This window comes from Denticeps clupeoides, unplaced genomic scaffold (genome assembly GCF_900700375.1).
Source record: "Denticeps clupeoides unplaced genomic scaffold, fDenClu1.1, whole genome shotgun sequence".
Taxonomy (NCBI): Eukaryota; Metazoa; Chordata; class Actinopteri; order Clupeiformes; family Denticipitidae; genus Denticeps; species Denticeps clupeoides.
The window spans coordinates 1-13,070 of NW_021629913.1; the positions used below are offsets into that span (position 1 = coordinate 1).

The 13,070-nt window shown below is 40.8% G+C and overlaps 24 non-coding genes across 24 annotated transcripts; 6 read left to right on the forward strand and 18 right to left on the reverse strand.

Annotated features, from left to right (window-relative positions):
• Positions 1-382: 382 nt before the first annotated feature.
• trnaa-ugc (transfer RNA alanine (anticodon UGC)) lies at positions 383-454 on the reverse strand. The gene has a single exon. It is a non-coding gene; the product is annotated as a tRNA-Ala (tRNA).
• Positions 455-870: 416 nt separating this feature from the next.
• Positions 871-942, reverse strand: trnaa-cgc (transfer RNA alanine (anticodon CGC)). The gene has a single exon. It is a non-coding gene; the product is annotated as a tRNA-Ala (tRNA).
• Positions 943-1,352: 410 nt separating this feature from the next.
• Positions 1,353-1,424, reverse strand: trnaw-cca (transfer RNA tryptophan (anticodon CCA)). Its single transcript has one exon. It is a non-coding gene; the product is annotated as a tRNA-Trp (tRNA).
• A 255-nt stretch (positions 1,425-1,679) lies between these two features.
• Positions 1,680-1,765, forward strand: trnar-ucu (transfer RNA arginine (anticodon UCU)). The gene is given in 2 exon segments: positions 1,680-1,716; positions 1,730-1,765. It is a non-coding gene; the product is annotated as a tRNA-Arg (tRNA).
• Positions 1,766-2,512: 747 nt separating this feature from the next.
• On the reverse strand, positions 2,513-2,584 carry trnaa-ugc (transfer RNA alanine (anticodon UGC)). The gene has a single exon. It is a non-coding gene; the product is annotated as a tRNA-Ala (tRNA).
• A 417-nt stretch (positions 2,585-3,001) lies between these two features.
• trnaa-cgc (transfer RNA alanine (anticodon CGC)) lies at positions 3,002-3,073 on the reverse strand. Its single transcript has one exon. It is a non-coding gene; the product is annotated as a tRNA-Ala (tRNA).
• A 413-nt stretch (positions 3,074-3,486) lies between these two features.
• Positions 3,487-3,558, reverse strand: trnaw-cca (transfer RNA tryptophan (anticodon CCA)). The gene has a single exon. It is a non-coding gene; the product is annotated as a tRNA-Trp (tRNA).
• A 255-nt stretch (positions 3,559-3,813) lies between these two features.
• Positions 3,814-3,899, forward strand: trnar-ucu (transfer RNA arginine (anticodon UCU)). Its single transcript is given in 2 exon segments — positions 3,814-3,850; positions 3,864-3,899. It is a non-coding gene; the product is annotated as a tRNA-Arg (tRNA).
• A 746-nt stretch (positions 3,900-4,645) lies between these two features.
• trnaa-ugc (transfer RNA alanine (anticodon UGC)) lies at positions 4,646-4,717 on the reverse strand. The gene has a single exon. It is a non-coding gene; the product is annotated as a tRNA-Ala (tRNA).
• A 417-nt stretch (positions 4,718-5,134) lies between these two features.
• Positions 5,135-5,206, reverse strand: trnaa-cgc (transfer RNA alanine (anticodon CGC)). The gene has a single exon. It is a non-coding gene; the product is annotated as a tRNA-Ala (tRNA).
• A 413-nt stretch (positions 5,207-5,619) lies between these two features.
• trnaw-cca (transfer RNA tryptophan (anticodon CCA)) lies at positions 5,620-5,691 on the reverse strand. Its single transcript has one exon. It is a non-coding gene; the product is annotated as a tRNA-Trp (tRNA).
• Positions 5,692-5,946: 255 nt separating this feature from the next.
• Positions 5,947-6,032, forward strand: trnar-ucu (transfer RNA arginine (anticodon UCU)). The gene is given in 2 exon segments: positions 5,947-5,983; positions 5,997-6,032. It is a non-coding gene; the product is annotated as a tRNA-Arg (tRNA).
• A 746-nt stretch (positions 6,033-6,778) lies between these two features.
• Positions 6,779-6,850, reverse strand: trnaa-ugc (transfer RNA alanine (anticodon UGC)). The gene has a single exon. It is a non-coding gene; the product is annotated as a tRNA-Ala (tRNA).
• A 417-nt stretch (positions 6,851-7,267) lies between these two features.
• trnaa-cgc (transfer RNA alanine (anticodon CGC)) lies at positions 7,268-7,339 on the reverse strand. Its single transcript has one exon. It is a non-coding gene; the product is annotated as a tRNA-Ala (tRNA).
• Positions 7,340-7,752: 413 nt separating this feature from the next.
• On the reverse strand, positions 7,753-7,824 carry trnaw-cca (transfer RNA tryptophan (anticodon CCA)). Its single transcript has one exon. It is a non-coding gene; the product is annotated as a tRNA-Trp (tRNA).
• A 255-nt stretch (positions 7,825-8,079) lies between these two features.
• Positions 8,080-8,165, forward strand: trnar-ucu (transfer RNA arginine (anticodon UCU)). Its single transcript is given in 2 exon segments — positions 8,080-8,116; positions 8,130-8,165. It is a non-coding gene; the product is annotated as a tRNA-Arg (tRNA).
• Positions 8,166-8,911: 746 nt separating this feature from the next.
• Positions 8,912-8,983, reverse strand: trnaa-ugc (transfer RNA alanine (anticodon UGC)). The gene has a single exon. It is a non-coding gene; the product is annotated as a tRNA-Ala (tRNA).
• A 417-nt stretch (positions 8,984-9,400) lies between these two features.
• trnaa-cgc (transfer RNA alanine (anticodon CGC)) lies at positions 9,401-9,472 on the reverse strand. The gene has a single exon. It is a non-coding gene; the product is annotated as a tRNA-Ala (tRNA).
• A 413-nt stretch (positions 9,473-9,885) lies between these two features.
• trnaw-cca (transfer RNA tryptophan (anticodon CCA)) lies at positions 9,886-9,957 on the reverse strand. Its single transcript has one exon. It is a non-coding gene; the product is annotated as a tRNA-Trp (tRNA).
• Positions 9,958-10,212: 255 nt separating this feature from the next.
• trnar-ucu (transfer RNA arginine (anticodon UCU)) lies at positions 10,213-10,298 on the forward strand. The gene is given in 2 exon segments: positions 10,213-10,249; positions 10,263-10,298. It is a non-coding gene; the product is annotated as a tRNA-Arg (tRNA).
• Positions 10,299-11,044: 746 nt separating this feature from the next.
• On the reverse strand, positions 11,045-11,116 carry trnaa-ugc (transfer RNA alanine (anticodon UGC)). Its single transcript has one exon. It is a non-coding gene; the product is annotated as a tRNA-Ala (tRNA).
• Positions 11,117-11,533: 417 nt separating this feature from the next.
• On the reverse strand, positions 11,534-11,605 carry trnaa-cgc (transfer RNA alanine (anticodon CGC)). Its single transcript has one exon. It is a non-coding gene; the product is annotated as a tRNA-Ala (tRNA).
• A 413-nt stretch (positions 11,606-12,018) lies between these two features.
• On the reverse strand, positions 12,019-12,090 carry trnaw-cca (transfer RNA tryptophan (anticodon CCA)). Its single transcript has one exon. It is a non-coding gene; the product is annotated as a tRNA-Trp (tRNA).
• A 255-nt stretch (positions 12,091-12,345) lies between these two features.
• Positions 12,346-12,431, forward strand: trnar-ucu (transfer RNA arginine (anticodon UCU)). The gene is given in 2 exon segments: positions 12,346-12,382; positions 12,396-12,431. It is a non-coding gene; the product is annotated as a tRNA-Arg (tRNA).
• Positions 12,432-13,070: the final 639 nt, after the last annotated feature.

A 13,070-nucleotide genomic window follows, 5' to 3' on the forward strand; every position in this document is an offset into this window, starting at 1 on the left:
AAGTCCGCCATGGAGTTTGTAGTCAGGAATATTACAAACAGTATATTAAACATTCAGTTCAAATGAACCAAGTTGCAAAAGAAGGTACATAGGCCAATCTCGGCTCCGTGACACACTGGACAATGCATTGGACTTCTAGACTCTTTATCTTAGCCCAACTCTACCTCTGAAGACTCTCCAACTACTTTAGAACCATATTCAAAGTGTTAAGTTTGAAACGGTTCATGATCCTGTAAAGCGGTACATGAATTATGATGGCCACCATTGACAGGTTAAGGACTACAACTTGATAGCCTTTCACTATGTCGAAGGGATGTTTTAACTACTTCTAAGTTTCTAAACAAAATCAGTAAGAGACTACTACACTAAAGAGAAACTACCATGGAGATGCCGGGGATTGAACCCGGGACCTCATACATGCAAAGCATGCGCTCTACCACTGAGCTACATCCCCACACATAAGGTGGCTGTGAGAAGTTGTTTCTGACTCACACATCTGCCACCATGAATTTTCTAGTGAGAGGATAATATAAACAATACTGTTAACTACTATGTTGACTTTAAATGAACCAGGTACAAAAGAAGGTACATAGGCCAAGTTTGGCTCTGTGACGCATTGGACAATGCATTGTTTTTTTAGATTATTCATTTTACCTTTTTGCCCTCCAACTACTCTATAAAAAAATTCAAAGTGTTAAGTTTGAAATGGATCATGATCCTAGCTTGCAAAACATGAATTATGATGGCCAACATTTACATATTAAGGACCACAACTTGATAGCCTTTCACTATGTCACAGAGAGGTTTCAACTACTTCTAAATTTCTAAACAAAATTAGTAAGAGACTACTGCACTAAAGGGAAGTCACCATGGAGATGCTGGGGATTGAACCCAGGACCTCATACATGCGAAGCATGCGCTCTACCACTGAGCTACATCCCCACTTATAAAGCATTGGTGAGATGTTGTGTCTGACTCACACATCCGCCACCAAGGATTTTGTAGTGTGAGGATTATAAACAATATATTTAAATGCTACATTCAGTTCAAATGAACCAAGATACAAAAGAAGACACTTGGGCCAAGCTTGGCCCCCTTGACACAATGGAAAATGCATTGGACTTCGAGAGTGTTGTAAGTCCCATCAGAGTCACATTTATTTTCTCTGTGTGAGTCCTCAGCTACTTTGCTTCTTTACACATTACAGTGCTGATATGTCTATTCCAGTGGCTCCTACAAAATATTTTGTGTTTTATTTTGACATTCAAAACAAGTGTTGAGGATGAAAAGGCCTTTTTTGTGGTTTGCTGAACCTAATCAAAGATTTTCTTTAAAAAGGCAAAAAGATCACATGATCCCGACGTGATTTGAACACGCAACCTTCTGATCTGGAGTCAGACGCGCTACCGTTGCGCCACGAGATCCGCAAAGAAAAGCCCTTATTCAACAACTCCAAGTAAACAACAGGGACCCTAGATATGCCAGGGACCTTATGGATGAGAAGCACATGCTCTACCACTAAGCTACATCTCCAGCTGCTACTAATCAGACTGACCTTTAGTCTGACTCACACATATCTGCAACACTGCATTTCATGGTCGCATTGTTTAAAAAACATACGACCATTGTCTCTCTTTTAATTGTACAGAAAGGTTGAATACGTCTCACCAGTCCACCTAGGCTCTGTGGCGCAATGGATAGCGCATTGGACTTCTAGACAGTCAAAGACATTCAAAGGTTGTGGGTTCGAGTCCCACCAGAGTCACTTTAGTTTACTTCCAGTGAGTCCAACGAAACACTTACTGGTTTAATGTTTATGCTCAATGCAAGTGTTAACTTTGAAAAAGTCCTTCATCCTAAGGATCTCGTGGTACATGAATTATGATGGCCAGCATTTAATGATCAAGCACTACCCTTCAGACACAAACTTTCACCATGTCATAGAGATGTTTCAACTCTTTTTACAATCCTAGCTGAAAATGGTAAGAGACGGCTACGCTAATGAGTAGTCACCATGGAAACACCATGAATTCAACCTGGGACCTCATAAAGCAAAGCATGCGCTCTACCCCTGAGCTCCATCCCCACACGTATGTCTGTTGTGAGAAGTTGTTTCTGACTCACAAGTCCGCCACTATGGTGTTTGTAGTCAGAGAATTATACAAACAGTATTATTAACATTCAGTTCAAATGAACCAAGTTGCAAAAGAAGGTACATAGGCCAATCTCGGCTCCGTGACACACTGGACAATGCATTGGACTTCTAGACTCTTTGTCTTAGCCCAACTCTACCCTCTGAAGACTCTCCAACTACTTTAGAACCATATTCAAAGTGTTAAGTTTGAAACGGTTCATGATCCTGTAAAGCGGTACATGAATTATGATGGCCACCATTGACAGGTTAAGGACTACAACCTGATAGACTTTCACTATGTCGAAGGGATGTTTTAACTACTTCTAAAGTTTCTAAACAAAATCAGTAAGAGACTACTACACTAAAGAGAAACTACCATGGAGATGCCGGGGATTGAACCCGGGACCTCATACATGCAAAGCATGCGCTCTACCACTGAGCTACATCCCCACACATAAGGTGGCTGTGAGAAGTTGTTTCTGACTCACACATCTGCCACCATGAATTTTCTAGTGAGAGGATAATATAAACAATACTGTTAACTACTATGTTGACTTTAAATGAACCAAGGTACAAAAGAAGGTACATAGGCCAAGTTTGGCTCTGTGACGCATTGGACAATGCATTGTTTTTTTAGATTATTCATTTTACCTTTTTGCCCTCCAACTACTCTATAAAAAAATTCAAAGTGTTAAGTTTGAAATGGATCATGATCCTAGCTTGCAAAACATGAATTATGATGGCCAACATTTACATATTAAGGACCACAACTTGATAGCCTTTCACTATGTCACAGAGAGGTTTCAACTACTTCTAAATTTCTAAACAAAATTAGTAAGAGACTACTGCACTAAAGGGAAGTCACCATGGAGATGCTGGGGATTGAACCCAGGACCTCATACATGCGAAGCATGCGCTCTACCACTGAGCTACATCCCCACTTATAAAGCATTGGTGAGATGTTGTGTCTGACTCACACATCCGCCACCAAGGATTTTGTAGTGTGAGGATTATATAAACAATATATTTAAATGCTACATTCAGTTCAAATGAACCAAGATACAAAAGAAGACACTTGGGCCAAGCTTGGCCCCCTTGACACAATGGAAAATGCATTGGACTTCGAGAGTGTTGTAAGTCCCATCAGAGTCACATTTATTTTTCTCTGTGTGAGTCCTCAGCTACTTTGCTTCTTTACACATTACAGTGCTGATATGTCTATTCCAGTGGCTCCTACAAAATATTTAGTGTTTTATTTTGACATTCAAAACAAGTGTTGAGGATGAAAAGGCCTTTTTTGTGGTTTGCTGAACCTAATCAAAGATTTTCTTTAAAAAGGCAAAAAGATCACATGATCCCGACGTGATTTGAACACGCAACCTTCTGATCTGGAGTCAGACGCGCTACCGTTGCGCCACGAGATCCGCAAAGAAAAGCCCTTATTCAACAACTCCAAGTAAACAACAGGGACCCTAGATATGCCAGGGACCTTATGGATGAGAAGCACATGCTCTACCACTAAGCTACATCTCCAGCTGCTACTAATCAGACTGACCTTTAGTCTGACTCACACATATCTGCAACACTGCATTTCATGGTCGCATTGTTTAAAAAACATACGACCATTGTCTCTCTTTTAATTGTACAGAAAGGTTGAATACGTCTCACCAGTCCACCTAGGCTCTGTGGCGCAATGGATAGCGCATTGGACTTCTAGACAGTCAAAGACATTCAAAGGTTGTGGGTTCGAGTCCCACCAGAGTCACTTTAGTTTACTTCCAGTGAGTCCAACGAAACACTTACTGGTTTAATGTTTATGCTCAATGCAAGTGTTAACTTTGAAAAAGTCCTTCATCCTAAGGATCTCGTGGTACATGAATTATGATGGCCAGCATTTAATGATCAAGCACTACCCTTCAGACACAAACTTTCACCATGTCATAGAGATGTTTCAACTCTTTTTACAATCCTAGCTGAAAATGGTAAGAGACGGCTACGCTAATGAGTAGTCACCATGGAAACACCATGAATTCAACCTGGGACCTCATAAAGCAAAGCATGCGCTCTACCCCTGAGCTCCATCCCCACACGTATGTCTGTTGTGAGAAGTTGTTTCTGACTCACAAGTCCGCCACTATGGAGTTTGTAGTCAGAGAATTATACAAACAGTATTATTAACATTCAGTTCAAATGAACCAAGTTGCAAAAGAAGGTACATAGGCCAATCTCGGCTCCGTGACACACTGGACAATGCATTGGACTTCTAGACTCTTTGTCTTAGCCCAACTCTACCCTCTGAAGACTCTCCAACTACTTTAGAACCATATTCAAAGTGTTAAGTTTGAAACGGTTCATGATCCTGTAAAGCGGTACATGAATTATGATGGCCACCATTGACAGGTTAAGGACTACAACCTGATAGACTTTCACTATGTCGAAGGGATGTTTTAACTACTTCTAAATTTCTAAACAAAATCAGTAAGAGACTACTACACTAAAGAGAAACTACCATGGAGATGCCGGGGATTGAACCCGGGACCTCATACATGCAAAGCATGCGCTCTACCACTGAGCTACATCCCCACACATAAGGTGGCTGTGAGAAGTTGTTTCTGACTCACACATCTGCCACCATGAATTTTCTAGTGAGAGGATAATATAAACAATACTGTTAACTACTATGTTTACTTTAAATGAACCAAGGTACAAAAGAAGGTACATAGGCCAAGTTTGGCTCTGTGACGCATTGGACAATGCATTGTTTTTTTAGATTATTCATTTTACCTTTTTGCCCTCCAACTACTCTATAAAAAAATTCAAAGTGTTAAGTTTGAAATGGATCATGATCCTAGCTTGCAAAACATGAATTATGATGGCCAACATTTACATATTAAGGAGCACAACTTGATAGCCTTTCACTATGTCACAGAGAGGTTTCAACTACTTCTAAATTTCTAAACAAAATTAGTAAGAGACTACTGCACTAAAGGGAAGTCACCATGGAGATGCTGGGGATTGAACCCAGGACCTCATACATGCGAAGCATGCGCTCTACCACTGAGCTACATCCCCACTTATAAAGCATTGGTGAGATGTTGTGTCTGACTCACACATCCGCCACCAAGGATTTTGTAGTGTGAGGATTATATAAACAATATATTTAAATGCTACATTCAGTTCAAATGAACCAAGATACAAAAGAAGACACTTGGGCCAAGCTTGGCCCCCTTGACACAATGGAAAATGCATTGGACTTCGAGAGTGTTGTAAGTCCCATCAGAGTCACATTTATTTTTCTCTGTGTGAGTCCTCAGCTACTTTGCTTCTTTACACATTACAGTGCTGATATGTCTATTCCAGTGGCTCCTACAAAATATTTTGTGTTTTATTTTGACATTCAAAACAAGTGTTGAGGATGAAAAGGCCTTTTTTGTGGTTTGCTGAACCTAATCAAAGATTTTCTTTAAAAAGGCAAAAAGATCACATGATCCCGACGTGATTTGAACACGCAACCTTCTGATCTGGAGTCAGACGCGCTACCGTTGCGCCACGAGATCCGCAAAGAAAAGCGCTTATTCAACAACTCCAAGTAAACAACAGGGACCCTAGATATGCCAGGGACCTTATGGATGAGAAGCACATGCTCTACCACTAAGCTACATCTCCAGCTGCTACTAATCAGACTGACCTTTAGTCTGACTCACACATATCTGCAACACTGCATTTCATGGTCGCATTGTTTAAAAAACATACGACCATTGTCTCTCTTTTAATTGTACAGAAAGGTTGAATACGTCTCACCAGTCCACCTAGGCTCTGTGGCGCAATGGATAGCGCATTGGACTTCTAGACAGTCAAAGACATTCAAAGGTTGTGGGTTCGAGTCCCACCAGAGTCACTTTAGTTTACTTCCAATGAGTCCAACGAAACACTTACTGGTTTAATGTTTATGCTCAATGCAAGTGTTAACTTTGAAAAAGTCCTTCATCCTAAGGATCTCGTGGTACATGAATTATGATGGCCAGCATTTAATGATCAAGCACTACCCTTCAGACACAAACTTTCACCATGTCATAGAGATGTTTCAACTCTTTTTACAATCCTAGCTGAAAATGGTAAGAGACGGCTACGCTAATGAGTAGTCACCATGGAAACACCATGAATTCAACCTGGGACCTCATAAAGCAAAGCATGCGCTCTACCCCTGAGCTCCATCCCCACACGTATGTCTGTTGTGAGAAGTTGTTTCTGACTCACAAGTCCGCCACTATGGAGTTTGTAGTCAGAGAATTATACAAACAGTATTATTAACATTCAGTTCAAATGAACCAAGTTGCAAAAGAAGGTACATAGGCCAATCTCGGCTCCGTGACACACTGGACAATGCATTGGACTTCTAGACTCTTTGTCTTAGCCCAACTCTACCCTCTGAAGACTCTCCAACTACTTTAGAACCATATTCAAAGTGTTAAGTTTGAAACGGTTCATGATCCTGTAAAGCGGTACATGAATTATGATGGCCACCATTGACAGGTTAAGGACTACAACCTGATAGACTTTCACTATGTCGAAGGGATGTTTTAACTACTTCTAAGTTTCTAAACAAAATCAGTAAGAGACTACTACACTAAAGAGAAACTACCATGGAGATGCCGGGGATTGAACCCGGGACCTCATACATGCAAAGCATGCGCTCTACCACTGAGCTACATCCCCACACATAAGGTGGCTGTGAGAAGTTGTTTCTGACTCACACATCTGCCACCATGAATTTTCTAGTGAGAGGATAATATAAACAATACTGTTAACTACTATGTTGACTTTAAATGAACCAAGGTACAAAAGAAGGTACATAGGCCAAGTTTGGCTCTGTGACGCATTGGACAATGCATTGTTTTTTTAGATTATTCATTTTACCTTTTTGCCCTCCAACTACTCTATAAAAAAATTCAAAGTGTTAAGTTTGAAATGGATCATGATCCTAGCTTGCAAAACATGAATTATGATGGCCAACATTTACATATTAAGGACCACAACTTGATAGCCTTTCACTATGTCACAGAGAGGTTTCAACTACTTCTAAATTTCTAAACAAAATTAGTAAGAGACTACTGCACTAAAGGGAAGTCACCATGGAGATGCTGGGGATTGAACCCAGGACCTCATACATGCGAAGCATGCGCTCTACCACTGAGCTACATCCCCACTTATAAAGCATTGGTGAGATGTTGTGTCTGACTCACACATCCGCCACCAAGGATTTTGTAGTGTGAGGATTATATAAACAATATATTTAAATGCTACATTCAGTTCAAATGAACCAAGATACAAAAGAAGACACTTGGGCCAAGCTTGGCCCCCTTGACACAATGGAAAATGCATTGGACTTCGAGAGTGTTGTAAGTCCCATCAGAGTCACATTTATTTTTCTCTGTGTGAGTCCTCAGCTACTTTGCTTCTTTACACATTACAGTGCTGATATGTCTATTCCAGTGGCTCCTACAAAATATTTTGTGTTTTATTTTGACATTCAAAACAAGTGTTGAGGATGAAAAGGCCTTTTTTGTGGTTTGCTGAACCTAATCAAAGATTTTCTTTAAAAAGGCAAAAAGATCACATGATCCCGACGTGATTTGAACACGCAACCTTCTGATCTGGAGTCAGACGCGCTACCGTTGCGCCACGAGATCCGCAAAGAAAAGCGCTTATTCAACAACTCCAAGTAAACAACAGGGACCCTAGATATGCCAGGGACCTTATGGATGAGAAGCACATGCTCTACCACTAAGCTACATCTCCAGCTGCTACTAATCAGACTGACCTTTAGTCTGACTCACACATATCTGCAACACTGCATTTCATGGTCGCATTGTTTAAAAAACATACGACCATTGTCTCTCTTTTAATTGTACAGAAAGGTTGAATACGTCTCACCAGTCCACCTAGGCTCTGTGGCGCAATGGATAGCGCATTGGACTTCTAGACAGTCAAAGACATTCAAAGGTTGTGGGTTCGAGTCCCACCAGAGTCACTTTAGTTTACTTCCAGTGAGTCCAACGAAACACTTACTGGTTTAATGTTTATGCTCAATGCAAGTGTTAACTTTGAAAAAGTCCTTCATCCTAAGGATCTCGTGGTACATGAATTATGATGGCCAGCATTTAATGATCAAGCACTACCCTTCAGACACAAACTTTCACCATGTCATAGAGATGTTTCAACTCTTTTTACAATCCTAGCTGAAAATGGTAAGAGACGGCTACGCTAATGAGTAGTCACCATGGAAACACCATGAATTCAACCTGGGACCTCATAAAGCAAAGCATGCGCTCTACCCCTGAGCTCCATCCCCACACGTATGTCTGTTGTGAGAAGTTGTTTCTGACTCACAAGTCCGCCACTATGGAGTTTGTAGTCAGAGAATTATACAAACAGTATTATTAACATTCAGTTCAAATGAACCAAGTTGCAAAAGAAGGTACATAGGCCAATCTCGGCTCCGTGACACACTGGACAATGCATTGGACTTCTAGACTCTTTGTCTTAGCCCAACTCTACCCTCTGAAGACTCTCCAACTACTTTAGAACCATATTCAAAGTGTTAAGTTTGAAACGGTTCATGATCCTGTAAAGCGGTACATGAATTATGATGGCCACCATTGACAGGTTAAGGACTACAACCTGATAGACTTTCACTATGTCGAAGGGATGTTTTAACTACTTCTAAGTTTCTAAACAAAATCAGTAAGAGACTACTACACTAAAGAGAAACTACCATGGAGATGCCGGGGATTGAACCCGGGACCTCATACATGCAAAGCATGCGCTCTACCACTGAGCTACATCCCCACACATAAGGTGGCTGTGAGAAGTTGTTTCTGACTCACACATCTGCCACCATGAATTTTCTAGTGAGAGGATAATATAAACAATACTGTTAACTACTATGTTGACTTTAAATGAACCAAGGTACAAAAGAAGGTACATAGGCCAAGTTTGGCTCTGTGACGCATTGGACAATGCATTGTTTTTTTAGATTATTCATTTTACCTTTTTGCCCTCCAACTACTCTATAAAAAAATTCAAAGTGTTAAGTTTGAAATGGATCATGATCCTAGCTTGCAAAACATGAATTATGATGGCCAACATTTACATATTAAGGACCACAACTTGATAGCCTTTCACTATGTCACAGAGAGGTTTCAACTACTTCTAAATTTCTAAACAAAATTAGTAAGAGACTACTGCACTAAAGGGAAGTCACCATGGAGATGCTGGGGATTGAACCCAGGACCTCATACATGCGAAGCATGCGCTCTACCACTGAGCTACATCCCCACTTATAAAGCATTGGTGAGATGTTGTGTCTGACTCACACATCCGCCACCAAGGATTTTGTAGTGTGAGGATTATATAAACAATATATTTAAATGCTACATTCAGTTCAAATGAACCAAGATACAAAAGAAGACACTTGGGCCAAGCTTGGCCCCCTTGACACAATGGAAAATGCATTGGACTTCGAGAGTGTTGTAAGTCCCATCAGAGTCACATTTATTTTTCTCTGTGTGAGTCCTCAGCTACTTTGCTTCTTTACACATTACAGTGCTGATATGTCTATTCCAGTGGCTCCTACAAAATATTTTGTGTTTTATTTTGACATTCAAAACAAGTGTTGAGGATGAAAAGGCCTTTTTTGTGGTTTGCTGAACCTAATCAAAGATTTTCTTTAAAAAGGCAAAAAGATCACATGATCCCGACGTGATTTGAACACGCAACCTTCTGATCTGGAGTCAGACGCGCTACCGTTGCGCCACGAGATCCGCAAAGAAAAGCGCTTATTCAACAACTCCAAGTAAACAACAGGGACCCTAGATATGCCAGGGACCTTATGGATGAGAAGCACATGCTCTACCACTAAGCTACATCTCCAGCTGCTACTAATCAGACTGACCTTTAGTCTGACTCACACATATCTGCAACACTGCATTTCATGGTCGCATTGTTTAAAAAACATACGACCATTGTCTCTCTTTTAATTGTACAGAAAGGTTGAATACGTCTCACCAGTCCACCTAGGCTCTGTGGCGCAATGGATAGCGCATTGGACTTCTAGACAGTCAAAGACATTCAAAGGTTGTGGGTTCGAGTCCCACCAGAGTCACTTTAGTTTACTTCCAGTGAGTCCAACGAAACACTTACTGGTTTAATGTTTATGCTCAATGCAAGTGTTAACTTTGAAAAAGTCCTTCATCCTAAGGATCTCGTGGTACATGAATTATGATGGCCAGCATTTAATGATCAAGCACTACCCTTCAGACACAAACTTTCACCATGTCATAGAGATGTTTCAACTCTTTTTACAATCCTAGCTGAAAATGGTAAGAGACGGCTACGCTAATGAGTAGTCACCATGGAAACACCATGAATTCAACCTGGGACCTCATAAAGCAAAGCATGCGCTCTACCCCTGAGCTCCATCCCCACACGTATGTCTGTTGTGAGAAGTTGTTTCTGACTCACAAGTCCGCCACTATGGAGTTTGTAGTCAGAGAATTATACAAACAGTATTATTAACATTCAGTTCAAATGAACCAAGTTGCAAAAGAAGGTACATAGGCCAATCTCGGCTCCGTGACACACTGGACAATGCATTGGACTTCTAGACTCTTTGTCTTAGCCCAACTCTACCCTCTGAAGACTCTCCAACTACTTTAGAACCATATTCAAAGTGTTAAGTTTGAAACGGTTCATGATCCTGTAAAGCGGTACATGAATTATGATGGCCACCATTGACAGGTTAAGGACTACAACCTGATAGACTTTCACTATGTCGAAGGGATGTTTTAACTACTTCTAAGTTTCTAAACAAAATCAGTAAGAGACTACTACACTAAAGAGAAACTACCATGGAGATGCCGGGGATTGAACCCGGGACCTCATACATGCAAAGCATGCGCTCTACCACTGAGCTACATCCCCACACATAAGGTGGCTGTGAGAAGTTGTTTCTGACTCACACATCTGCCACCATGAATTTTCTAGTGAGAGGATAATATAAACAATACTGTTAACTACTATGTTGACTTTAAATGAACCAAGGTACAAAAGAAGGTACATAGGCCAAGTTTGGCTCTGTGACGCATTGGACAATGCATTGTTTTTTTAGATTATTCATTTTACCTTTTTGCCCTCCAACTACTCTATAAAAAAATTCAAAGTGTTAAGTTTGAAATGGATCATGATCCTAGCTTGCAAAACATGAATTATGATGGCCAACATTTACATATTAAGGACCACAACTTGATAGCCTTTCACTATGTCACAGAGAGGTTTCAACTACTTCTAAATTTCTAAACAAAATTAGTAAGAGACTACTGCACTAAAGGGAAGTCACCATGGAGATGCTGGGGATTGAACCCAGGACCTCATACATGCGAAGCATGCGCTCTACCACTGAGCTACATCCCCACTTATAAAGCATTGGTGAGATGTTGTGTCTGACTCACACATCCGCCACCAAGGATTTTGTAGTGTGAGGATTATATAAACAATATATTTAAATGCTACATTCAGTTCAAATGAACCAAGATACAAAAGAAGACACTTGGGCCAAGCTTGGCCCCCTTGACACAATGGAAAATGCATTGGACTTCGAGAGTGTTGTAAGTCCCATCAGAGTCACATTTATTTTTCTCTGTGTGAGTCCTCAGCTACTTTGCTTCTTTACACATTACAGTGCTGATATGTCTATTCCAGTGGCTCCTACAAAATATTTTGTGTTTTATTTTGACATTCAAAACAAGTGTTGAGGATGAAAAGGCCTTTTTTGTGGTTTGCTGAACCTAATCAAAGATTTTCTTTAAAAAGGCAAAAAGATCACATGATCCCGACGTGATTTGAACACGCAACCTTCTGATCTGGAGTCAGACGCGCTACCGTTGCGCCACGAGATCCGCAAAGAAAAGCGCTTATTCAACAACTCCAAGTAAACAACAGGGACCCTAGATATGCCAGGGACCTTATGGATGAGAAGCACATGCTCTACCACTAAGCTACATCTCCAGCTGCTACTAATCAGACTGACCTTTAGTCTGACTCACACATATCTGCAACACTGCATTTCATGGTCGCATTGTTTAAAAAACATACGACCATTGTCTCTCTTTTAATTGTACAGAAAGGTTGAATACGTCTCACCAGTCCACCTAGGCTCTGTGGCGCAATGGATAGCGCATTGGACTTCTAGACAGTCAAAGACATTCAAAGGTTGTGGGTTCGAGTCCCACCAGAGTCACTTTAGTTTACTTCCAGTGAGTCCAACGAAACACTTACTGGTTTAATGTTTATGCTCAATGCAAGTGTTAACTTTGAAAAAGTCCTTCATCCTAAGGATCTCGTGGTACATGAATTATGATGGCCAGCATTTAATGATCAAGCACTACCCTTCAGACACAAACTTTCACCATGTCATAGAGATGTTTCAACTCTTTTTACAATCCTAGCTGAAAATGGTAAGAGACGGCTACGCTAATGAGTAGTCACCATGGAAACACCATGAATTCAACCTGGGACCTCATAAAGCAAAGCATGCGCTCTACCCCTGAGCTCCATCCCCACACGTATGTCTGTTGTGAGAAGTTGTTTCTGACTCACAAGTCCGCCACTATGGAGTTTGTAGTCAGAGAATTATACAAACAGTATTATTAACATTCAGTTCAAATGAACCAAGTTGCAAAAGAAGGTACATAGGCCAATCTCGGCTCCGTGACACACTGGACAATGCATTGGACTTCTAGACTCTTTGTCTTAGCCCAACTCTACCCTCTGAAGACTCTCCAACTACTTTAGAACCATATTCAAAGTGTTAAGTTTGAAACGGTTCATGATCCTGTAAAGCGGTACATGAATTATGATGGCCACCATTGACAGGTTA